Source organism: Gavia stellata, chromosome 5 (genome assembly GCF_030936135.1).
Source record: "Gavia stellata isolate bGavSte3 chromosome 5, bGavSte3.hap2, whole genome shotgun sequence".
Classification (NCBI taxonomy): Eukaryota; Metazoa; Chordata; class Aves; order Gaviiformes; family Gaviidae; genus Gavia; species Gavia stellata.
The window spans coordinates 18,530,850-18,557,042 of NC_082598.1; positions in this window are offsets into that span (position 1 = coordinate 18,530,850).

Below are 26,193 nucleotides of genomic sequence, written 5' to 3' on the forward strand. Positions count from 1 at the left end.
ATTTCAGATTTACATGTGTAAAGGTCTATCAGTTTCAGCCACTGCACTACGTTAGCTTCGCTCTTTATATACTCACTTCAACTGCCAGTAGATCAGCCTAGATGTACTGTAATGCTGCAGGAGCTAGGCTGCACCTGGCTGGAGAAGAAACCACTCAAGAAAGAGAGACTGTATTTTCATTCTTTTTTCAGTCCAGATTTGTACACCAAACACATTGAAAAATTTTGGAAATTTTTGTATTTTTTTAACTGAAATTGAGGTAGTAGTTATCTATAGAGGATGAAGGACTGGAAGCATCTTCACGGGCATTGATACTATTTGGAAAAAAAGCAGAGAATGAATTGCTACGTGTCAGGTCTTTTCAAGTCAGTTGGTGCTAAGCTAACAGATGGTGGGACCAGGACCTCACACAAATCCTCTGCCGATTGCCATGCTTACCTCAATGTCACCAGATCCATTCCCTTCCTGTCACAAGAAGCTACGACATACAGTATACCCTATTCATAACTTCAAGTTCCACGTAAACATACTGCGTTACTTCCCTCTAATCATACTGAAGGGTTTTCTTCAAAATCTTTTAATTTCCCAATTAAAATAGCCATTTTGATTCCGGGCTTACTTTTACCTCCATTGAAGATGGGCTTTGCTCCCTGTACATGTCTGTGGCACTGGCAGATAGCAATGCAATCCCTCCCAGTTTTCTATCTACTAGACTGAGTATGCTTTGATTTTTTAATTCTCTTCTCATACGGTAAATAATTTATTCACCTGTTTATGTTAATGACCCTTTTCTGAGTTCATTCAGGTTTGGATTTATATTTGTCATGTAGCATCCACCATCACTGCCCACAGAATTCCAGACAAGGAATCAGTACTATAGCACTGGTACTTCACTATGCATCCTTGAAATGCTTAAGACACCATTCACCATTTTTTTGCTGCCACAGCCTGTTAGTGGCTCACAATAGTCTTACAGTCAATCAATATTCCCAAATAATCATCCGTGTTGTCAACTCATTAGAATCTTCCATATTTTTGTGTACATTTCCTGTGTCTATAACATGAAGAAACAGGCTTTCACCTTTTTTTTTAGAGAGAAAAGTGTGATTTTTAAAACGGAAAGATAACTAGTACAAATAATTTTCCATTCGGAGTATTATTTCTTTATTTAGAAAGAAACTAAATCAGGATCGAGTTCTGGGTATTTGATGGCATTTTTACAAAGTTATTGAAATGTTACTGAAACTAAAATTGAAATCAGAGTTTTAATGACATAAAACATACCCAGAGATTAAAAACATACATTATAGAAAATTTTTTGTATGGATTTGCTTCTCTATTTTTCTCTGTGCTTACAATAATTCATATGAATTTGAATGTTCTTAATGACCCATTTAGTGTAATTACTTTTTAAAAAAAATGTCATTACCCGGGTTTTTTCAGCTGTTCAGAGAGCGGCCTTATCTTGTTATTTTGTGATGTGTTTATTCACTCTTCTTCTTCGAACAAGGGTGTTTAATCAAAATGCTCCTTACCTCTTTTTTAATTTGTTAAAATTTCTCATCAATCTTCACAGCTTGTAAGGCAAGAAATAGTGTCCATCATTAAAGCAAAACACAGAACCTTCTTTTGATATAAATGATTAAACAGACTTAGTTAAAAAGAGTGCCACTAGTTGACAATTTAAAGATCAAGAGACTAAGACATCTGGTTTTAATGTCTACACATCCATCACCTGCATTTGCTACACAATTAAGAACCTCATAAATGTTCACTGTGTGAAGAAGAGTTTTTCAGTTTCATAATTCAGAAATAATACTCTATAAACGAGTACTTCTTGTTTTACTTCTATAGGCTATACATATTCATAAACACCCAAACTCACACAAGTGTGTGTAAAAATGTGTAAAAAGAAAAGCAATCTTTAATTAGGTAATGAGTAACAGAATGATTTACTAATTGGGTGTATTACAGAAGCGTGTTCACACTGCTGTACTGTAGTTAAAGACCTTGACAGTGATTCCAGCAGAAGCCCACTAATTTAAGAGCTTACTAATTTGTGATTGTATAGCTACAGAAAATACAGTAGCTCTGATTTGAAAATTACCATTTGGTATAATTAGACAGTAATGCAGTCTAATTGCTTCAGATATTTTGTACATTTTGTTAAAAAAGAGAGCTGATTATCACACTAGACTAAGCTTGAATAAGAGGATATTTACACACACACAAAAAAAGCATAGCTGGCGGATACTCAAAAAGGTTTCCTTTACTGTTCCTGCAGACAATTGATTTTGAATTGGAGTTCTGCTGCTATTCCAATTATATTTCTCTGTTTGATTTTCTAGTAAAATGGAAGGTAGTAGAACTGTGTATTTTTTTACCAATACAGATATGTTGTTTTTAGACTTTATCTCTCACATTATTTTTTTCTTGGACCTCCAGTATCTTGCCTCCACATTTTTGGGGGTGCTATTGGTGCTAGATATTCCCAGAAGGAGACACTTAGAAGATCCAGCTTGTTAGTGGTCACAGCCTGATTCTGAGAAGAAGCCACTCTTCAATTCTCAAGTCTTATGCATGCCCACAGTTTTTTCACCTACCTGTAATCCTCACAAAGGAACTGCAGTATCAAATAGGACATGGTATTTGATTTGTCAGTTTGTTTTCGCAGCAGGAGAAATAGGTGCCTTTAAAGGTATAAACCCAACATTTCTTGGCTTACACTGAAAAACTGGGAAAGAAAAATGTCATATAAATACAAACATTTTTTAGAATAGACATTTGGTACCTAATGCCTTCCTTGTATCTCTAGAGGTGTCATGGTTTAACCCCAGCCAGCAATGAAACACCACACAGCCGCTCGCTCACTCCCTCACAGTGGGATGGGGGAGAGAATCAGAGAAAAAGTAAAAGTCATGGGTTGAGATAAAAACAGCTTAATAGGACAGAAAAGGAAGAAAACAATAATAATAATGATAAAGGAATATACAGAACAAGCGATGCACAATGCAATTACTCACCACCCAGTGACCAATGCCCAACCAGCTCCTAAGCAGCAGCCCCACCCTCCCGTTTTTGCTCAGCATGACGTCATATGGTATGGAATATCCTTTTGACCAGTTTGGATCAGCTGTCCTGGCTGTGTCCCGTCCCAGCTGCTTGTGCTCTTGGCAGGGCTGAAAAACCCCTTGACTTAGTGTAAGCACTGCTCAGCAACAACTAAAACATCAGTGTGTTATCAACATTATCCTCATCCTAAATCCAAAACACAGTACTATACCAGCTGCTAGGGAGAAAATTAACTCTACCCCAGCTGAAACCAGGACAAGAGGTATGTTGGATTATATAAGCAAAGCCGTAAGGGACAATAAATACAAGAGTATTTACTGAAATAAGAAATAATAAATAGAAATAAATAATTTTACAAGGAAACACGTAAAAAAGTAGTTTCAAAGCATGAATAGGATTTTCAGGGCAGTTTAGTCTACAGGACAGCAATGTTTACTGGGAAACCTGCATGGCAGGTGCAAAGGACTGGGGACCACATATGCTTGTATATCATTCTTCCAGTATGCAAACAGGCTAACAGACATCTTAAAAGCCAGTCTAGATAGCTCAGATATGATCAATGAGGTAACTTCTGGAAAATGTGTACATCATTTACCCTTGGCATTTAACACATGAGGATAAATAAAGGATTCAGGCCAGTAGGCCTTCAGCAAGTTGTGTCCTAGTGTCAGATTTCAAGCAAAACTGTGATGTCCAAAAGAAATGATATGGCTTCCCATGTTAACCCCTGCCCTCAGTCATGTTTTGTACACTAGGACAGTGTCCTGCTGGGAAGTTACAGCTTCACCTTGTCTCTAGTGTGGGAATAAATACTCAAGTTGCATCATCTAATCTATTTAAAGAGAAAGTTATCATTGTCAGTTAGTGCCTGTGTCTGTTCCTGGAAATCTGTATAATCAGCCAGCAATTCTTCAAACAAACCCCCCACGTTTTGGTCCCTTCTTAAAAGATGAAAAAAAAACCCCAACCCCAAAACTCTTTGTGTATTTAATCTATTTTTTCTATTACTAGTAACATCTGTGGGTGTATAAGAACTGTAAATCAATATTCTGATGTAACATGGTTCAGTGTTTTCCTGCCTTTTCTGAAATAACAGTGATATAATTTAAAGTGGCACCATTAATCCACATTAAGCTGCTCGGCACCCTTTCCATTCTTAACCACACGAGAACAGACCAAAAGTCCATCAGTCTGGCACCTTGCCACTATGAGCAACCCCTAACAATGGATTCAAAGGATGGTGTGAAATCCTCAGAGTAAACCTTGCTAGATAGACTGTTTCATCAAGGGGATGAGAAGGCAAGAATTCTGTTTCATTCCATCTGGTAACTATTTTATCTCCTAAATCTCCTGGTTAAAGCTATCCTGATATTAAAGTTATCATGATTTTTGTATCACTATAATGTTTAAAAATTATCATTCTAGGAGAGAACCTTCACACTCTAGCAAATGTAGCAACCTTTCAGAAGACAAAATTACTACTGTATCTTGTTTTACTTATTTCATAGAGGGTAATTCAAGGATTTCAGATGGTCCCTGAAAACTATTTAATCTACATTACTGACAAACAGCATGCAATATTTTGTTGTAAAAATCACTCACACCATCACAAAGCCAGCAATCACTCAAAGACAGCCAGCATTTATTGTTTTTCACCTCTACAATTTCCAAAGGGACACCCGAGAGTTAAAAACAAAATTTTAAAAAAATTAAATTGCTTTTGAGCTAAGCACTTGTATGCCAAGTCTCAGCATGGAAGGAATTTTAGCTGCTGAGCAACCTCATACAATAGTGCTTTAGAATAGAAATGCCAAAGAACAGACCCTTAACTACAGTATTGTGGCTCTGGTATGGGTGCCACTGTGATGAAAGTACTCTGATATAAAAGTGTCTGCCATGAAAATAAAGACAGAGAGACGGCTTTGTAGGTGGAACTTGGGTTCTTTTATGTAAAGACTGACCCAGGCAGTCAGAAGGGGAGAGTAAGAGGGCAAGGACCACATTATATGGGCACGTAGCTGCCTGAGTGGGGAGTCAGGGAAATAAGTGGTGTGCAAAAAGGGAATTATTCCAGCATCATTTCCCACACCTGTGGTAACATTAATGATTTTTCACAGCTTTTCTGTTTGTTTCAAAGACCAGAATAAGGTTATCTACATTGTTTTAAAATCTCTTAGCCTTCATGCAAAATGTTCAATGTAGTACTTTTAGAAATACTATAGCCTTAGCTTAGCAAAAGACGACTGAAAGGCATGATGTTTTAATAAAGACAAGTCCTTTGTCCTTGAGCAGTGTGGATGATGTCACATCAGCCTCATGAATGTATGTAGAATTACCTACTTAAAAAACCTTATGTGGAAATACTTGTGGCTCTCATGGAAATAGGAGGTTTTAAGAAGATTACAGACCTAATGAAGAGAAACCTCAGATGTTAGATAAAACAGTGACTTTAAAGAGGAAGAGTTTAGGATTAGCTGAGCCCCTTATCACTTATTTTCCGATATTTTTTCAGATGAGATCTGTTTAGTTAAAAAACAGGGTTTTAAAGAGAAAGCAATAGAAACCACAAAGTTCTGCTCTGTTCTATTTAGCAGAGTAATCATGGAAATATTTGCATTATTAATGAATATTCCTACCTTGCATATTCTGGCTTACTTACAAAACCTATTGTTTTTTTCTCACACAAAACAAACTAACTATATTACCAAAGTAGTAATGCTATTCCTTGCAAAACCTCTGTTGGGTTACTGGGAAAAAAGAAATTAGGTTAGTCAAAACTTCTGTTGTTTTTTTAAGGGGGTGGGGAGAATGAAAATTCTTATTAAGAGTTGAAGAACTTTTAAAAATAAAATTTATACCAACTGCTGAATATTTCTTTTCGTTGTTGTTGCCAGGTTTGTCACTCAGTGCAATCCAACTTCCCATGAATTCAGAAAATGATTTGTGTAGATGTGTGCTGTATTGCCAAAGAACAGTGAACCTATAAAACATCATCTGTGATTCTTTATGAATACGTTAATGTAATTCACTTTCATAGGACTTGGTAAAGTATGGTTTTGAAATAGAAGGCTCATGCCTGAATTAATGCAAATATATGAGAATTCCTGCAATTACACTGTCTATTGATAGTCCCTATCTAGGAATACCAGGAAGTATATGAAGATTTTGCTAGTCCTGTGAAAGAACTAAAAGTTAATACTGTAGGCAAGAAATTAATAAATCCACATAGGCTTAAAACTAGACAACCTTTCATGCTTGGGAACTTCTTTCTTGCCCCAATTCTTGTCTTGCAAAAGTTATATTATGTGATTTTAATTAATTTCCTTATACCATTTTAGGACTAGGAGATATTTAAGTTCATCTAAAGTGTCAATATCTGAACCAACAAGGTGTCTTCTAGCAGGGATTGTCTCTATATTAACCACTTTAATTTTTACTGGGTGGAGTTTATATTTTGCCACTTGAGGGCATCCTGTCATTATGTTCCGTTGTAGAGCAGCACATCTGAACTTCCATAAAAATAATGACTTTCTGCTGGAACAGTGGTATTTGCCAAAAGTGATGATGAAGCACTGGAAATGATAATTTGCCATACTAAATAGGCATTTCCAAGACCATAGGTCAAAGAGAGTTGTATTTCAGGAAATGCTAAGTCAACAGAGGAGAAGTACCACAGAGGCAAGTAAATGGAATTTGCCTAGCAGACACCAACGTAGACTTCACAGATGTGTAGAAGCTTTGGCAAACTTGGTTACGTCAGAGTTAGGCAGTTTGACCTATGGTTGCATGCACAGACAGCAAATGGATTTACCTCCATTCTTGCTAATTCATGTGTATTTTAGCTTTCAGTAGTGAGAATGATGGCAAGGGTTTCAAACTGAGTAAGATACTAGGCTGAGCTAATACAATAAAACAAACCACTTCAGTTAGTTGGGATCTTCAGTACTTCTGTAAGTGTAGATGTATGACAATTACATATAAAATGTCAGATCTTAGATGTTTGGAGATGTGACCATGTTTTGACTGAATTCCACAGCGGCTATCACATCCAGCTCACATTATCTATAGTTCTACTATGCAGCGATATTATAATTGTATCATTGTACAGATTTATACTGAAAGCATCACTGTAAATTATTTGCTGGTTTCTTTCTTCAATTTTTGGTGACTTACCTATGTAAAGAAATCAGTTTTAACATAGAAGGTTACCTACAAAACTTTCAGTTCCATATAGACTTATTATATTTGGCTCTGATGGTATCGTAACAGGTTTTCTTTCTGCTGGGCTAGAAGTTTTGAAACTTCAGGACACAGAAGTCTCAGTCACTTGGGGTATTGACTATAGTCTGATAACAGATCCTAGCCATGAATTTACTAGCCTTGGTGATAATGCAATGGAACATGCCACATTTCTTTTCGCTCTCTGCTGCAGCTTCCTCCATATTAAATAAGGAGCAGTTATTATAGGCAGTGTCGATGTAAGATTTCCTCTTTCCATACTTGGCCCTCAGTCAGACTTTTTTCTCTCCCACCTTATAACTTTTCTCCACCTAGGTCAGAAACCACATGCTGTCCCTTTATTAACCTGCCATTTAATCAGCCCTTCTCACTAGGCCCATAAACACAACCCTCACAATAAAACTTTATGTGCAAGAAATGTGCTTCTATTTAACAGTCAGTTTAACCTCTCCTGCCTTTCGTTTTTCTTTCCCCCTTCAAACGATACTCACATGGGGAAAGAGACTCATTCACACTCTTTTCCACATGTTCCTTTCATTTCCAATCTCACTGTTCAACTGACTGAAGTCGTCCCAAGGAGGATCTCTGACTGCTATTTTATTCTGAATACTCCAAACCACCTAACCACTTCCTAGTCTCCCCACTAAAACCCTGTCCCACAGCTGTAGATTGGCTGCTCCCTTTTACTGTGGTCTGTTCCACATTGCTTGCATTCCTACAGAAAAAAGGATTTGGGAGAGCTGCCGCCAGGATCCTTCAGCTCTCCATGCAAGTGGAACCACCACAGTATTGCCATCGCAGGTGTGAGGACAAGCCATTGCCAAGTTCCCATCTTCCACTGTGAGATGCCTCTGTCCTCCACCCTCTGCTGGGCTGCAGAAGTCACCTTCCAGCTCCACTACCCTACCGCACCATGCCATCAGCAAACTTCTTCTTGGTGTGATCCTGTCACTTGTCCTCTCCGTGGAGCACAGGATGCAAATGAAGTTACAAAGTCCCAGGCTGGCACCTATCATTTAGATCATGCCTTACAATACATTTCTTTAGCCTCTTGGTCCATGAGGTCATCCACAAAGTCTAGTCCTTTCTTAAGGCATGCCCAGAGAGCTGTGTTTTTTTCTGGTGAACTCTTGCACGACAGACTTCTGAAAAGGGTATCCTTAAAGTTTGATTATAGCACTGCTCATATGAAAGCAAGCTAACATGTTCATTCATCACGGGCAGCCTCTTGATGGTGCAGCCACCATAACATCACCAACAGGGGAAGAAGGCTGTGGAAGCATCCTGGAGAAGTCTTGCAGACTGCTCATCCTCTCCTCATTGCTCTTCCTCAGGCATCCATCACTGCCTACCATTGGAGAGATGGGTATTTAGTATGGCCATATACAGTTGTTTTTATTTCCCAATGAAAGGAGGGATTTGGGAAAAAAAAAAAAGATGCAGACATAACTTTTCTGATGAGCCAAAATAAAAATAAAAATAACTTTATCTGCTTCATTACTTCTTAGCAACAGTTATCTAGAAAAACGCCAGGGGAGGAAAAGTGATTTCCCTTTTTCTGATGCATTTTATTGTGCACACAGGTAGAGCTTTAACACTGGTTTCCTTTGTTTCATAGATGTCAGCTGCAAATTGCCAAACTTCAGAGGAAATGGCCTCAAGTTGTGCCAGGGGGAGGTTTAGACTGGATATTAGGAAAAAGTTCTTTACTGAGAGAGTGGTGAAGCATTGGAACAGGCTGCCCAGGCAGGTGGTGGAGTCACCATCACTGGAGGTGTTCAAAAAATGTGTAGATGTGGCACCGCGGGACATGGTTTAGTGGGCATGGTGGTGTTGGGTTAATGGTTGGACTTGATGATCTTATAGGTCTTTTCCAACCTTAATGATTCTGTGATTCTGTGATCTCACAGGAACCCTAAATCCATGCACAAAAATGTGTATTTTATTATGAGCATTCTGCTAATTACAGAAGGGGGAAAAAAACCCATTATTCAATGGTACTGTAATAATCTAGGCTATCGTATGCTTCCTGTTGCTTCCTTAGGTTCAGAACTGTGTAACTGCACTGCCTGTCTAACTTAAGTACATCTGAAGCTTTATTTATATAAATAAATGTATAAATATATAACATAAAGGATTCAAATACAAATGTAATATAAGATCAGATTTGCATTATCTACTGCCATGATAGGCTCACTCAGCTGAAGAGTACCCATCCGGCTGGGATTCTGCTCTGCCAGTGTCCTGCTGTGTTACCTCAGGAAAGTTTGCACTAGTGACGTGCCTCAGATTTGTGTCTGTAAAGAATAGGAACTGTTATCTAAAATGCTTGGAAATCCATTGGTGCTGAACAATAAAATCAAAATTCATATTGTTTGTATGCAGGATCAATCACAATCTTGGCTGAAGTATGTAGTGTTAATAAAATAGCAAATATCCTTTTTTTCTTCACCTGTTAGTTCAAGCAAAGTCTTAAGATTCTAAGTGGCAACAATATGCAGCATACTTATTGAGATTATAGATGGAGATTGTTTTGTTTTGGTACTTATTTTGCAGGTACTTCTGGGAGAAAGACTGTCAGGTATACAGTAAAGAGTGAGGTAGCAAGCTTATATGAGTTCAGAAGCATCATTATTTAACATTCAACACTTTATTTTATGCATGGTTTTCCTGTACCCAGCCATCAGGAGGTCAACAGCCTCTTTAAAACAGTGTATTCCTTCTAGAAACATGTTCACTCACTTCAAATATGACTGGTAGCAAGTAGCAGCTGACTGAATTTAGGAAGGCTTATTTCAGTACTGTATTCAGCAATTTTTCAACCTATAAGCTTTTCAAGACTAGATTTATTTTCATTGCTCAACGCAAGTTTTGCTAAGTCTTTTGTTTTCCATCTTTTGGATTATTAGAAGCTGCAAGAACACCAGCAGAAGGTCACTCAAGGAATGTACTTTGTCAAGCAGTTATTGTTTTCACTTGGTTTCTTTTTCCTGTTGTCATGACTACTTTAACCTGTCATGACTGCTACTTCTTTCATAGATCTGAAAACAGATTTCTGCTCTAGGATGTCTCGAACAAGTTCCTTCATCTGCATAATGACTTGCCTAGATTTTTCATTTTGTAAGTGTCAGGCTCAGAGGTACCTGTTAGATTGCTATTCAAAATATGGAAAATGACTCAAAATATGGAAAATGACACAAATGACTGAAAGTTAAAAACAGGAAGATATGCTGTTGGATAAAATCAAACATTTTACCTTTATATGGTCGCCACGTGTCAGTGATTGAAGAATATGTTGCTAATGTTAAGGAAAAAAGATCTAGATACAGCCTTATGTACCTCTCTACAGCACTAGAGTCTGGTCCATCCTTAAAGTTGAAGAAATATATCCAAACAGTTACAAAAGATCACCATCTCAGAGCAGAACATTTGTCAAGGAAAAAAAATAAAATTAAGCATGGCTTTTATAACAACAAAAAGAAATCTGGAAATAATGAGTTAATGGGGAACATTTATTCTTTATTTTAGGAAAAAGTTTGTCCAGTCCATTTAAAACTCATTTAACATACTGCATAAAAGATCTTTTCTCAGGTATCTTAAACTATTTCATAATTGGAAAGGAAAAATTGATGCATGGGAATAAATTCTACCCCATCCAAGTAACAAGCTGCTCATTCTCCATGAAATGAAATGAATGCTATGGTCTTTTTAAGTGGCACGGGGGAGCTATTTATTGTGAAAAGAGATGTAGAAATAATTCTGGAATCTAGATAACACCTTTGGCAATAAATACTTCGCTGCACATGAGCCCTCAGCATCCATTTCCATCTGAAAATTGTATCTCTTGTGTTTAGATATACTCTATTTTTAACAAATATGTTTATTCTCTTTAAAAAGAAGTTACATACTTCTCTGACACTGGCATTAAGTGTCTCCTGGAATTTGAGGTCACAACCATTAAGTCAATACCTGCATATCTTCAGAAACAAGTGCAGGAACACCTGTTTTCAGGTATGTCATCTTGAGGTCTTTGAGAACTGGACAAATAATTTTAAATTATTATTTTAAATACTTTAAAGAAAAAAGTTATGTCCATGGTTATACAATGCTTGTGTATGTGCTTAACTTCAATGCATAAGTAGTCCCACTATCTGTAGTATGAGAAGTCACTGATGGAAGTAAATATGAGTGTAGTCACAAATTTGGATTGCTAGTGATGAAAAGTTGCTGAGAACACAATAGGATTAGGCCCCACATTACTTGTCAATTTATACTGCCACGGGACTCTTCTCCAAACTTTGCTATCCAGTGACACTGCCCTCCCCCACCCCACCCCCATTGCCTGAAATTGGTACCCAGGAAGACTCTGTTCTGTGATGTGTCGGCTCTTACCTTGGCAATGGGATTCAAGTGTGAAAAGGTTAGTACAAACTTCAGATCTCTTCCTGCAGAATTATAGATTCACCAGTGCACTCCAGAGAGGCCCTTAGAGTGGTATAAATTAGTTCAGGAACACAATGTGCACCTCAGTATAGCTGCCAAATATGATATAGTAATGGTCATTACATATCTTTTCACTCACTGCTGACATATGACCTCCTATTATATTACCACAACGGCCAAGATTTAAAGAAAAATACAATGTCTGATCAAAAGCAAAGTGTGTGGTTTACGCTGTTGGTCACAGCATACACGTTGGTCACAGTATGAGCATGTTGTAAATCTCATGCAAAGATGGAAACGTTCTTCGAGGCCATGTTTGTATATGAATGTTTGCGTTCTCTACAGATTTTCTTACTCTTATGTTTACTGAGAAACCTAAACAAGAGGAAGATCTAAAAATGGATTTTTATTAGTACAAGGCTATTTATTTATACTAGAGACTGGAAATAGCAGCTTATCTGTGAAAAAGCAATTCTAACACATTTAATGCAAATACATTTTTTTAACTCTTTGTTTTATTAGCCATGTAAAAAGAAGAAATGCAGCAGAAGATTCCCTCTTTTTGTGCCCTGATACCCAAATCCATAACGATACACAATAAAGTCTTCAGAGGGAGTGCTAGATATGTTAAAATTTTAACATTCCTTTGTATAATGGTTTTATATGCTGACATGTCCCAACTCTACTCATCATGTGACTTTTTAGGACATGAAAATATATGACTTAAAGTATTTCTTCTTAAAGCAATGACTGTAAAAAAGGGCAAATTTGCAGCTGCCTTCTTTTCCTATACGTGCATTATCTACTGCTTTCTGTATTGCTTGTGTTAATTATGATCTCATAGAGTACAGTGTAAAGTCAGTAGGAATCATTCTATTGATGTCAGAAAGTGATTAGGAAAATTCTTAAACTCACTTGTTTCTTCTGAAAACATATAGAACTTTGAGAAAAGCGAAGGTCTGCACTCTGTTGAAAATTTGTCCTGGGCAGGACTGCATGACTGGTGAACCCTGTCATATCAAGTTCTTCTGTCCTTCTATCCAGGGTTTATGGTCTCTGCAGATTTGATTAGAGAAAGGCATTCAAATGATACATGGTTCATTCTCAGAAAAGGCTGCTTAACTGCAAGGCCATTGATCTGTTTGGCTTCTTTAACATAATACTTTCACTGTTATTAAATCATTTAATGCAATACAATTTTTCATATCCTCTACCTGCCAGGCATCTATTCTCTATGTTTGGATCTTTGTAACAGCTAACTAAATCCCACCTTTTGATCTATATCTGTTGCAGAGTTAGAAACCTGAAGAGGACGTGCTTCAGGAACCCATATAAGCAGGCTTGCACTCTGGGATGCTTTTTCTCTAAGGACAAAAGATCTCTTCCATGGCAGAGATAGAGCTCTGGTCTCTCACCAGGGCACAGAAGACTTTGCTTTTGCTTTTATACAGGTTTGATGTAGCCTGTTTTAACAACTTCACCATTCTCTCCAATTTTCCCCATACATTATTGCTGTGGTAGCAGCATTGTGACCAGAGTACAATCCCAGAGAATCCTCCTGTACAATGCCAGTACCTCATAAGAGGGAGAGAGAAAAGAGATGACTAACCAATTTCAAGCTGCTTTGTATGTCAGCAAAATTTTTTTGCTCCTTCCCCTTTCCAAATTATCAAAAAAATATTAATGGCATGTTTAGAGGCTGTTATATTCAAAATATTTTGAGTCGTACTTGCTCTTTTCTGAAGGAAAATATTTAATTTTATTTATTTATTTATTAAGATGAAGTAAAAAAGTCCAAAGGAATCCATACAGGAAAAAGAAAGTTGCTGCAAGTTCAGACAGTATAGAAAACCTACATAATGTGGCCACTGGCCATGTGAAATTAAGTTGTCTTCTGGATCTGGACACAGGCTGTCAACACCAAACCCTGCTTTATACCCTTGGAATTCTACTTAGAATGTTTTCTGTCCTGGAGAATAATTACAAATGAAACATAGTGATATTCTTACTATGTTTTAATACATTTTAACATAAACATCTTATTTGTTATTAAATGGAAATTTGCATTTCTTACTGTATTTGTTGTGACTCATAACTGATTGTCTGTTGAATAAAAAACAAAACTCTGCTAACCATTGATTCTGTGCTTTCTTTTAATAGAAAATCCAATTAAATCTATGTATATTAGCATCAGTGAATATATTTGTACCTTTTGCCAAGGTGTCTTCCTAGTACCTATTGTATTTCTAACATTATTTCCCCTGTTTTGCACTATTATATAATTTTTCTGCTGAATTTTCTTTTAAAACTCAGGCAATACTAACTAGAAATGCAACAAAGGTCAAATTCTTGACCAATTTAAACCCCTCTCAACATGACTGATTTTGAGAAAGGTAGATTAATGACCTAAACAAAGGTGCACACAGGTTATATCAGTGCAAAACTGTTGTCTTCAGAAGTTGTTGCCAACTACTGGATTCACTTATCCCCTAAATCATTGCCAAGAACATCTTGTAAAACACTCCAGCACTGTCTGTTGTGACGAATATAAAAATTAACCTCCCTTCAGTACGAGAACATCATCCATACTAAATTTTTCATTGTATGGCCTATCTAGCACTGGAAAGCATCTCATGGAATTCCTTTACAAACACTAAAGAAAAAACATTTATATTATTTAAAATCTCTGAGAAATCAGTGCCAATTAAATTGGCAATCACTGCCAATTCTTAAAAATATTTTCTTTAAACTGTTCTGTGATAAATCATAGAATGTAAATTGTTCGATGTTGAGTAAGCTGAAATGTCAGACTCTCAATTATCAATAACTACATAAATTATGACTTACCTTTTCCTAATCTCTTTTTTTTCCCTACACTATGGGTACATATCCAGCAATCTACTTCTTTATTAGTAGTCTTTATATATGTTTGTAGTCTCACAGTTTTCTATGCACAATGGATTAACAGATTTCAAGAATGAGCCCTCATATTCCTTAATTTATAGGGTAATTAAGTACACGTAATAAACAGGGTTTAAGTAGCATGAACTTGATACATTCGTACTTTCCCTTTGCTCAACTGTAACTCCCATAGGTTTCAAAGATCTTCAGTTTCAAGGTGCTTAATCCTTTCAGCTCGAAAATGCAGAAAAAGCAAGTATTGGTTATTGCTAAGAAAAAAAGCATTATTTGACAGATGTGAATAATACTAACATTTTTTCCAGATGTCTATTGGAATATAAGGAGTAGATAGTTTGGAAGATTACATACGTGAATTTCATGACAGTATTCCATAGTCTGTAATTCAAGCTTTGTAGTGCACAGTGTAATGAGCTATTAAATACAGAGAATTACTAGGGATTTATTCAGATGCTTTCTAGACCTTTTCTACAGAAGAGCAATAGGGACATTCAATAGAACTGGAAGACAGCAAACATAAATCTGATAAAAGAGAAATTTATATAATACATAATTTGCCTGTGTAACTAGCACCACAAGATGTTATTGAGGATAACAATATAACAGATTACAGGACAAGGTATGTGTATGAATAAAAAGAACATCCTCAATTGCATCTGAAAAGATTAAGAAATTATATAAACAATTGCAGATACACCATGAAACCACTTTGTGAAATGACTGTTTCACTCTTTCATATAAAATCTGAAAGTCCTGGGTGATGGTTTGCTGTACAAGCCTTCTTCCACGCTGTCAGGTGGCTCCATATCCTCACTATGCTGAATGCTGCAAGGTCGTGGGTTTTTCGTAAAAAGAATGGTTTTGGTGTGACAGCTTTATTGTGAAAACTGCTCTTATTTTTGTGAAAAATGGAAACACATTTGGAAATGTGAAAATAATGTCTTGAGCAGCTACTTACTGATGAGGAAATTGATAGAGATACATATGTATCCTTGTACCATGCTCATAAAATGTAGCTGCAGTGAGAGTACAAATGAAAAACAAACATTCAAATGAGTTTAATTTACCAAATAATGCTTTCTGACAGCATTTTAAGTTAGATTTGGTTTGAGACGAAACTAATCATTCACTTGGAATGAGAATTAATTTGGGAATGAAAAGTAAATCAGCTGTTGTCTTCTTTTACATCAATAAAGCAGGGCATGTTTCACATCACCAGCTTAACTGTTTGTAAGATAAAAGTAATTGCAGATTAAAACAGAAATGCCAGTGGAGATTGTTTTCTGCTTTTTTGTCTCAGAGATTTTAGAAATATTCCTTTCTCTACAGTCTGTCCTCTGCCTGTCTCCTTGTTCACCTCAGTTCTGAGGTGAGAAAGACCTTTGCAGAGCATAGTGATACTCTGAACTTCAGATATATCTGAATTTGATATATGATGCACCTCAGCTCCCCTCTGTTATTGAACTCAGTGACACATCTTTTACCATTCTCACACGTTCATGCTATTGTGTTTCAAACCACTATCTTCAGTGTCACATTTTTTATCCCTATAAGTTTAAGCTCCTCAGGGCAACTGCTACATCCATCTTTTTGTTTGCAAGATACCTGCTGCTGTTTAGAGCCGTAGCATCATTATAATGTGCATAAACAAATAATAGAACTTCCTTCCCTACATATTCATTTCTCCCTGACACTTTCTCTCTTTCCTCATTTCCCCTCAGTTCTATTTTCTTTCCAGAGTTTCTGTTCCTAAACTGACCTGTGCTACAGGACCATGAGCCCTGTTCTCCTCCCTGCTTAGCCCCACCTTCAGCATTCTGTGATAACTTCCACAGGCTGGAGAAGTCTCTTCTCTGACCACAACTCAAATAATACATAATGTCTTTCTAGCTCCCTCCAACTCATTGTTTTTAGTAAAAAACAGACTATTTTTTTGCTGTACTATCCACAGTTGTGGAAATTACTAGTATAACATTACTCTGACAAAAAGAGTACAGACAAGAAATTTTTAAAGGACCTGAAGTGGATTCTAGAGTTGGATTCACAAATTCAGACTCTGTGGTTTCTTTTTAACACTATTCAGAAAGTTTGGCTGTCATAAACTGCACTGATTTGCCAGTAATAAATCACCAGTGGGAGCAACCATCTTACACTTCAGTTTTCAAGGTATAACATTCTAAGACATAATCTGGTTTTAAGTTATATATTGCTTATTTACTAAAAAGAATAAATAAGGTGTATGCCAAGTGACTTTGTTGTAATGTTTTCAGAAATGGGACTCTGATTTTAGAGACAACACAAAATAATAGAGAATAAGATTAGATGTTCTATTTTATATTTTGGCTGTCACAAGTATCCTGTGATATTCTTCTGCAGCATCAGTCACAAGAAGTAGTGAAGTGTAAAACTTATTTGAGACAAATTTCACATCAAGCGTATAAAAAAAAAGCCTTATTAAAGTGTGGAATTTATTTATTAATTTAAAAGTAAGCATTTAATATATATTCTTAAATTTTTGGTGAAAAGAAGAAATTGTTTGAACATCTGTTATTCACTTCATCTAACTGCAGCAATTGTGCAGCAATACTTAGCAGGAACATTTTTTTCTATGTTTTGAGAAAAGTCCCTACTTTGTGGTTCAAAAGGCAATGCTAAAAGCATCTCCTTATAATGTTCAAAGATTCTTATCCTACAGAACAATTACTTGCACAAACTAGTTTTTCTTGAATTTTTGTTTGTTTGTTTGCTAGATTGGGTAAAGAACTACACAAATATAACTGGCCTGCTTCCAAAATTGAGCTGGCCTTGGGAGGAGCTTATCCACGTCTTCTGGTTCTATATTAGAGATAATGAGGCCTCATGGGATCCATCTGGTACAGGTAGAGGCTGTTCTGGTAAGTCTGCACAGTAAGCTTAGTTTAGTTACCGAACAGCAGTCCTTGGGTAAAGGAGACTGACCATATGCAGGAGGAATAAAACTACTTCTGATTACTGCAAATTAGATTATTTCCTAAGACAGTTGTAGAAGGAACAACTTTTACATGTAGTACATGTAACCTTTGGAAGGGCCATGAAATATATAGGCAATAAAAAGAAAACTTTAAAAAATGGAAGCCACATGTTATTTTATCTTTATGAAGATATACTTCATTTGCAAACCAGACAAGGTTGGTCATATCAATAGAATGTAAAATCATACAGAGGACATTAAAATTTCCTCCATGTTAACAACAGAACTTCCTCTGTGGAGATCAAAATCTCTGCACATGTGGTAACCAGGTACTGTAAGTTCACGGTCTGCTTTGCCGTTGTCAAACTGTGTTTCAGACAGGACTGGGAACTGCAGCTGTGTTTAAGAAAGCAGACCTCTGAGATTATCAATTCTGTTAGGTAAACTTCTCATACTATTCAGAGTTCTTTGTTGTGAAATATAGAATAATGAAGGTCATGTCCAAAAAAATCAGAGTTGGAGATGGCTGACACAGTAGATTTATTGAATAGAAACTGTCTGATAAAAATGATAGTTCAAACAATGGATCAGAGAAGGGAGTCATGGAGCAACTCCAACACCATCATCTTTTTTCCAGATCTGAAAAAAAAAAAAAATAAAAAAAAATTGAGAACCCAGATGGACTAGACAGATACAAAATACAAAACAATCTACAAATCAAGCAAAGATCATGTTTATTTCTCACAGGATGTTAAAGATAACAGAGGGGTCATAAAGTGCACTGGGATGAGCAAAAGCAACAACAGGACTTGAAAGCAGAAGTAAAAATAATCTTCATTTATTATACAGTGCCTCTAATCAGACTCATGTGCAAGTCAGGATGTCTTCAGTCCTGATTTACAAGAAGTTGGATGTGCAATTTCAGACACTGATATGCTGTGAGTATAAATACTTAGCATGGGAATGTGCTTACACTTATTGTGAATTCCAATTAGATGACCAAAAATGTTCCTTATTTATTGCTGCTCTTTATGCAAACTATAACTGAATCACTTTGTGCAAAAGACAAAAAAAAGGCTCAAAAGGTTGCTACTGAAAATGGTAGTCCTACACTGTTTTTTCAGTGAACAAGAGGGGAAATGCTTTTCTGTATCATCTGCTACATGGAATTAAAATCTGGGCAGATAACACATATTAAAGTATTTCTGCATCTGAAGTGTAGGAAGTAAGGGAACCAACAGATACTAACACCACCATGGTTCAGCTGCAAAGTATTGGCTTTCTCAAATATCCTGCAATGTAAGATTAATAGTGCAGTTCAGACCTCCTGGAAAAAAGAAAGAGAGCAATGGATTTTCACCTTGTCATGAGTCTCGCCTTATGTATGGTGGGCAAAAAGTCTTGGAATGAGAATGGTGGCACCCCTAAAGCCACCAGGCTCAGTAAGTTATAAAGAGCCAAATTTATGAAAATGCTTTCTAGTTTAAGGAAAATGCTACTCAGATCTTACAGATGCAACTAACAGTCTAAAATGGGGTCTATCAAATCACTTTATAGCAAAATTGATCAAAAACTCTTTGTGAGGACCATGTCACATTGGAAAAGATCCCTAATTAATACTTTCTATGAATAAAATCCCAGAGTGGGTTTTGGAACTGACTTCAAATTTCCTGTCCAAAAATATATATAACTACCTACTTTATTTTATAATAAAAAGTCAATAGGCTCAAAGCTTATATGAAACAGTCAAACTGACCCCAAACAATTGGGTTATTTGAATACAATCACATGCAAAATATTGTATATAAGCATTTTGTCCTGATTTTGGACCCTTTTCTTTAAACCAAATTTTTTTTATGGGACAGAAAATCAATTTTCCAAACCTCTCTTTTCCTTTTTGTCCCTTCAGCTTCAGTAAAGTGAAAAACCTACAAACAGATTTTTCATCGAACTGAATAATGCCAAGACTTTCACCCAAGATGTTGCTTGCTCTTTGTTCTCACTAGGACAAGCTTTCTGCTCTGTATCAAATCAGAGCCTCACAATTTGATGTCCTGGTCAATGCAGCACTAAGCTTTCAGGTTAGTTTAGGCAATTTCTCTCTTTAAAGTATAAAATTCACAGGAAGCCTAGATGGCCTGCTCCTCGAATGACTAAGGAGGAAGATGAATGATGTTTCAACAACTGAATACACAGAAGCAAAGACCTTGGTAAAATTTAAAGTCTACAATTTCAACATTAACGGATTTAGCAGATACTTTCTTACTTCCCAGATCCCTTCCCATAGTTCAAACAAATGTCTGATACAAGAAAAAGATGATTTTCCTTATGAGAAAGCAAGTAACAGTAAAAATTCTCTCAGTCCAAACATTTGCAAACAATTTGTTCCCAATGCCCAAAAGGACAGAGGAAGGAGTATTAATCCGTGATAAGTCTGAAGAGACTGAATGCTGGAGTACTATACCAGTACATGCATTGCAAGATGAAAGGCTCCATCTCCTAAGAGACACCTCAACATGGGACAACTGGAGGGTGAGATTAGACCTGAAGGACATCTTACTATCCTGCTGGTGAAAAAATGTCAAAGGTTCCTCCAGGCTTTGCTGTGAAGGAGAACTTTGGCAGTTCTCCAGCCTACCATTTGGCCTCTTGTCAGCTCCATGGTAGCAGCCTTCTGTGAGCGAGGGCTCGGGATAATAGTCTGTTTAGACAACATGCTGACTATGGTACAGAACAGAGAGAGCTGTTAGCAGCACAAGTTGATTTGGTGAAAACAATTCTCAAGAGCCAGAGTTGCTGAAAAATTACGGGGAATCAAATCTGGCTGCTGCCCAGAAAACAAAAGTTCTTTGGATTTGCAGTCGTGATGTCTCTGCTTCAGAGGCTTTTAGACCTTTACAGGGTGTATCAGTGAAACTATTTGGAAAGTAAAATGGCTATGAGGAGACAGTCATCTACCTCAGGGGGACAGTTTATGTCAGAGTAAGTGAATTTAGAGATGCAAAAGGCATATTAGGTCATCCCATCCATCTTGTCACAGAGGGGAGGAAGGTACTGCAATCTCAGGTTCATTTGTTTCCTTCTCATCTTTTTTCAACATTTCAGAGTAATGGGTCCACTCCTTTGAAAGGTAATTCTATAACCTCGTTATAAGGTTTTTGTATATGAAAGTTACTTTCTTAATATCTTGTACTGCTAGTTATGTGCACATATACAATTTTCTATGCCCCATATTGGTTAGCCACAAATTTATGATAGTGAGAAACACTTCCCTCTAAACATTCATATTTGCTTACTTTCTCTAATACGAAAAAGTTAAAAATGCAGTAAAAAATTAAATTCTTACTTCATAAATTATTTTCTTCACCTTTTCAGCAAAAGGAGTAGTAAGACTCTTAAAGAAATACAGAAAAGCTTTTTGTAAGTTTCAAATTTTTTTCCCAACTTTTAAAGCAAAATTTATTTTGTGATGTAAATAGTTCTCTTTATGAATTCCCCTTCTCAATAAAAACTTTTGTTTGAAAAATTGGCAGATCCCCTTAAGAATTAAGATACTTACTTAAAAACCTGCCAGCATATATATAACCTGTATTAGAACAAAGATTATGTCAGTATCCTGCTTTTCCTAATTGTGTCTCTTCATTGCAGTTTTGGCTTCTTCCATAACTAAAGAAACAGCAACAATGAGAAATTTTGACTTAACAATATTTAGGTAATGCCACTTTCTATGCAATGTCTGGATTATATCACACATTAAGAAAAAAGTTCTGTAGGAGAGGTTCCTCTTAATACATTGCTCTCTGGATATACATTATTAGACCATTCAAGCGCTGCAATGTTTTCTGTCCACAAAATTTGCATTCCCGCAAACATATCCTTAGTACTATAATAATATGCTTCTTACATGCAATTTGGGACATAGAACATAAACAGGGACAGAGAACAGTCCCTGGCTTGTTTTGTCCTTAAAGAATATCTGTGAATACGCATGACCTTGTTTTGTTCTTTTAGATTCATGGAGTTCTTATAATGTCCTATCTGGCTGCTGCTTTTAGATGACTTACCCTTACTTGAGAGCCTTGTGTAACAGGAACTAGAATGGGACAGTCCTGTGGACCCAGAATGCTGCCCTCAACAGAGTGCCTAAAAAGATTTAAGGAGATTTAGAGAGCTGAGCTAAAGAGAAAATGGTCAGATCCTCACCTGATTAAAATTGGCAAAGCCCTGTTCTTCAGTAAAATATTTAAAATTTAAAAAGTTGGGAAGAGGTGAAAAAAAGGTGAAGCAAATAACGAAGCACGGAAACACAAGCTGAGACTAACGTACACACATTTAAGCATTTTTCAGTCCTGTCTAATCTAGTTCAAATAAACCAAAAGTAACCGTATACGAACGTTTGTGAAATGAAAAGTGGGTATTAAAAGTCGGACATCAATGGCATTGCGTAAATCCTTTTACATCCATGTAAATTCTTAAAACATTATTTTAGAACAGCAGATATTCAGTGACTTTTTTTAGGTTAAATGCACTACAGATGTGGCTACACTGGCTACAGTAATTTCAGTTTAAGCCTTGGGCACATGGAATTTAAAACAGAACTTCATCACTATAACATTACACAGTTCTTTCTCCACTGAAAAAGACATGAAGTAGGTACATTAACTCCAAACAATCATTACTTTTGCACAGTACTTCTCAGTGCTAACATTTCTATTTCCCTACTGAAGCATTATGTACTTACGTGGCCCCTATTATTACAGCTCTCTCAACAATTTCTTATGTATTTAGCTGCCCAATTACCCTGTGAGACAGAAAAAAACCACTTATTCCTATTTTATGAGATGAAGAAACAGGACTTGGAGGACTGGTGACTTATCTAAGGTCACATAGCAGTGGCTTGAACTCAGCCTTCTCAAGCAATAGGCTCAACATCTTCACTTCTGAATTGACTTGATATCCTGCTTGAAACAGTCTGTGTATGGTGTCTCGCTGAATACATTATGAGATCAAAGAACCCATTGCTAAGGTTAGAGCCTTTTCTCACAAAATATTGATTTCAGAAATCCCACTTCCTTCAGAAAAGCAAACACAAGCTCATTGTCCAGCCAGCAGTATCCAGTTTACTTGGGGAAGTACAGTGCTATATAACTGAAAGTCTGTCATGCCAGATAACATAACAATAATTATTATTTACAGTGTTCCCTGGACATCCCCAAAACTGCAGATTGTCATGTGGCACTGCAAAAAGCAGTCCTTTAGTTATTGGCCATTTTGTCCTCTTTTCTAGTGTATAACAAGAAAATGCTCTATGTTGTCAGTATTTCCTTGATATTTTTCTTGATAATTAGTAACATACACTGTCCTTGATTTTTACAGTACTGTTTTCTTAACCCTTCATTGTGTTATAGAGACACAGACACACACACAGGCACACACACAACTCTGCTCCAAAAATTTTCCCCAGCAGCTAAAAAGCCTTGGAGCTACCACTGCTTAAGATGCAAATATTCTGAGGCATCTCTTTATCAGGGACAGTATGGGAAAAACATGGTATCATGGAATCATAGAGTCATAGAATAGTTTGGGTTGGAAGGCACCTTTAAAGATCATCTAGTCCAACCCCCCTGCAATGAGCAGGGACATCTTCAACTAGATCAGGTTGCTCAGAGCCCCATCCAACCTGACCTTGAATGTTTCCAGGAATGGGGCATCTACCACCTCTCTGGGCCACCTGTTCCAGTGTTTCACCACCCTCATCAAAAATTTCTTCCTTCTATCTAGTCAGAATCTACCCTCTTTTAGTTTAAAACCATTACCCCCTGTCCTATTGCTACAGGCCCTACTAAAAAGTCTGTCCCCATCTTTCTTATAAGCCCCCTTTAAGTACTGAAAGGCTGCCATAAGGTGTCCCCAGAGCCTTCTTTTCTCCAGGCTAAACAACTGCAACTCTCTCAGCTTGTACTCATAGGAGAGGTGTTCCATCCCTCTGATCGTTTTTGTGGCCCTCCTCTGGACCCACTCCAACAGGTCCATGTCTTTTCTGTACTGAGGACTCCAGAGCTGGACGCAGTGCTCCAGGTGGGGTCTCACCAGAGTGGAGTAGAGGGGCAAAATGACCTCCCCGTACCTGCTGGCCACGCTTCTTTTGATGCAGCCCAGGATACGGTTGGCTTTCCGGGCTGCGAGCGCACATTACTGACATGTCCAGCTTTTCATCCACCAGTACCCCTAAGTCCTTCTCCAAAAGGTTGCTCTCCATCCCTTCATCCCTCAGCCTGTATTGATACTGGGGGTTGCCCCGACCCATGTGCGGGACCTTGCACTTGGCCTTGTTGAACTTCATGAGGTTCACATTGGCCCACTTCTCAAGCTTGCCCAGGTCCTTCTGGATGACATCCCTTCCCTCAGGCGTGTCAACCACACCACTCAGCTTGGTGTCATCTGCAAACTTGCTGAGGGTGCACTCGATCCTACTGTCTATGTCATTGATGAAGATATGAAATGGTACTGGTCCCAGTATGGACCCTTGAGGACACCACTTCTCACTGATCTCCATCTGGACATTGAGCCTTTGACCATTACCCTCCAGATGTGACCATCCCACCAGTTCCTCATCCACTGAACAGCCCATCCATCAAATCCATATCTCTCCGATTTAGAGATCAGGATGTTGTGGGGGACCGTGTCAAAGGCCTTACAGAAGTCCAGATAGATGACATCTATAGCTCTTCCCTTGTCTACTGATGTAGTCACTCCATCATAGAAGGCCGCTAGGTTGCTCAGGCAAGACTTGCCCTTGGTGAAGCCATGCTGGCTGTCTCGAATCACCTCCCTGTCTTCCATGTGCCTTAGCACAGCTTCTAGGAGGATCTGTTCCATGATCTTCCCAGGCACAGAAATGAGGCTGACAGGTTTAGTAGTTCCCAGGGTCCTTCTTTCTACCTTTTTTAAAAATGGGTACAATGTTTCCCTTTTTCCAGTCACCAGGGACTTCACCTGACTGCCATGACTTTTCAAATATCATGGAAAGTGGCTTGGCAACTACTTCAGCCAATTCCCTCAGGACTCTGGGATGCATCTCATCAGGTCCCACAGACTTATGTATGTTCAGGTTCCTCAGGTGGTCACAAACCTGATCTTCTCTTATGGTGGGGGGGACTTTGCTCCTCCAGTCCCTGCCTGCAGTCCATCCACTCAAGAGGTGTGGGAAGAGAGGTTACCAGTGAAGACTGGGGCAAAAAAGTTGTTGAGTACGTCAGACTTCTCCTCATCTGTTGTTACCAGATTGCCAGTCTTGTTCATCGGGGGTGGGGGGTACGCTTACTTTGACGTTCCTTTTCTGGCTGATATACCTGTAGAAGCCCTTCTTATTATTCTTTGTGTCCCTTGCCAAGTTCAGCCCCAGCCGTGCCTTGGCCTTCCTATGACCTAAATTGGTGAAACTACACCTGCTTTACAAGTCTCCGTTTCTCTGAGAACACTTGAGTACAGTCAGTGTGCAATGTGCACACACACAGGTGCTCATACAGACACATACTCACTTGTATTTGGAAAAGCAGCATAACTTAATTTTGTCATAGTCATTGCAGCTAATAAGATGTGATGATTTTTCATAGTTTAGGAAGTGATCTGCATTACATACATTCCTAATACTTCTCCAGTTTCCATACATCAACTACTTTCAGTTAAGAAAGCTTTGTGCTAGAAATATTAATGTAGCCAGATTGGATAGGTAAATGCTGATAGCCTGTACACTGGGTGAGATCTGCAGTCCTGAATCCTGCCAATGATGACAGAAGTTGGAAACAAATATTTTTCCAAAATCTCCAGAAATTGTCAAGGAAGGCTGGAAAGTTCATTCCCAGGTTGAGACTAAACTTCTAGTTGACCTATCTTAAAAACAGGGAAATGAGTTCAATGATTAAACAGAAGAATTGGAGCATAGGTCTACATATATATATAAATATGCTCTCATTTTATGAAACTAATTCACATTATCCTTTTGTAATGCTGTGCTTCTAGAAGGGAGGAAAAAAATGCTTCATCTTCACAATTTACTTAAGTGACCCAAAGGCAGAACCAGATGCAACCTCCCTAATAATGAAATGTACAAATTACCAAAACATCTTTACCAAACCTTTGTAGTTACACTACCATATTTTCTCCGCTATGCTTAAGAGGTTCAGGAAGCTCTCCTCCTGGCATAAAAGAGAGGCAATAGAATTAAATTGTCTTAGAACAGCACCTGGCTTCCCTGAGATGCAGAGAATGTGGGAGGCTTTCTACATGAGTATCACCACTGTTAATGGAGGTGGTGTAATGCTCCCTAAGCACAACAGGGCTCAGGAGGTGTGATTATGGATTAAATTCTCACTCCAGGTTACCCTCTATAACCTACCCTCTAAAAGACAGCTGGCACTCGAAGGCAGAAATCTTAGGGTTTCTGACTATCTCTTGCTGAAGACTAGCAGGCGATTTAGTCATCTAAATCTAATTTAAATGTTAGATTGTTAAAGTGAAATCCCAGAAAAGAGAGGGCAACTGTGAAACTGCCAGGCACCCCATTTTGT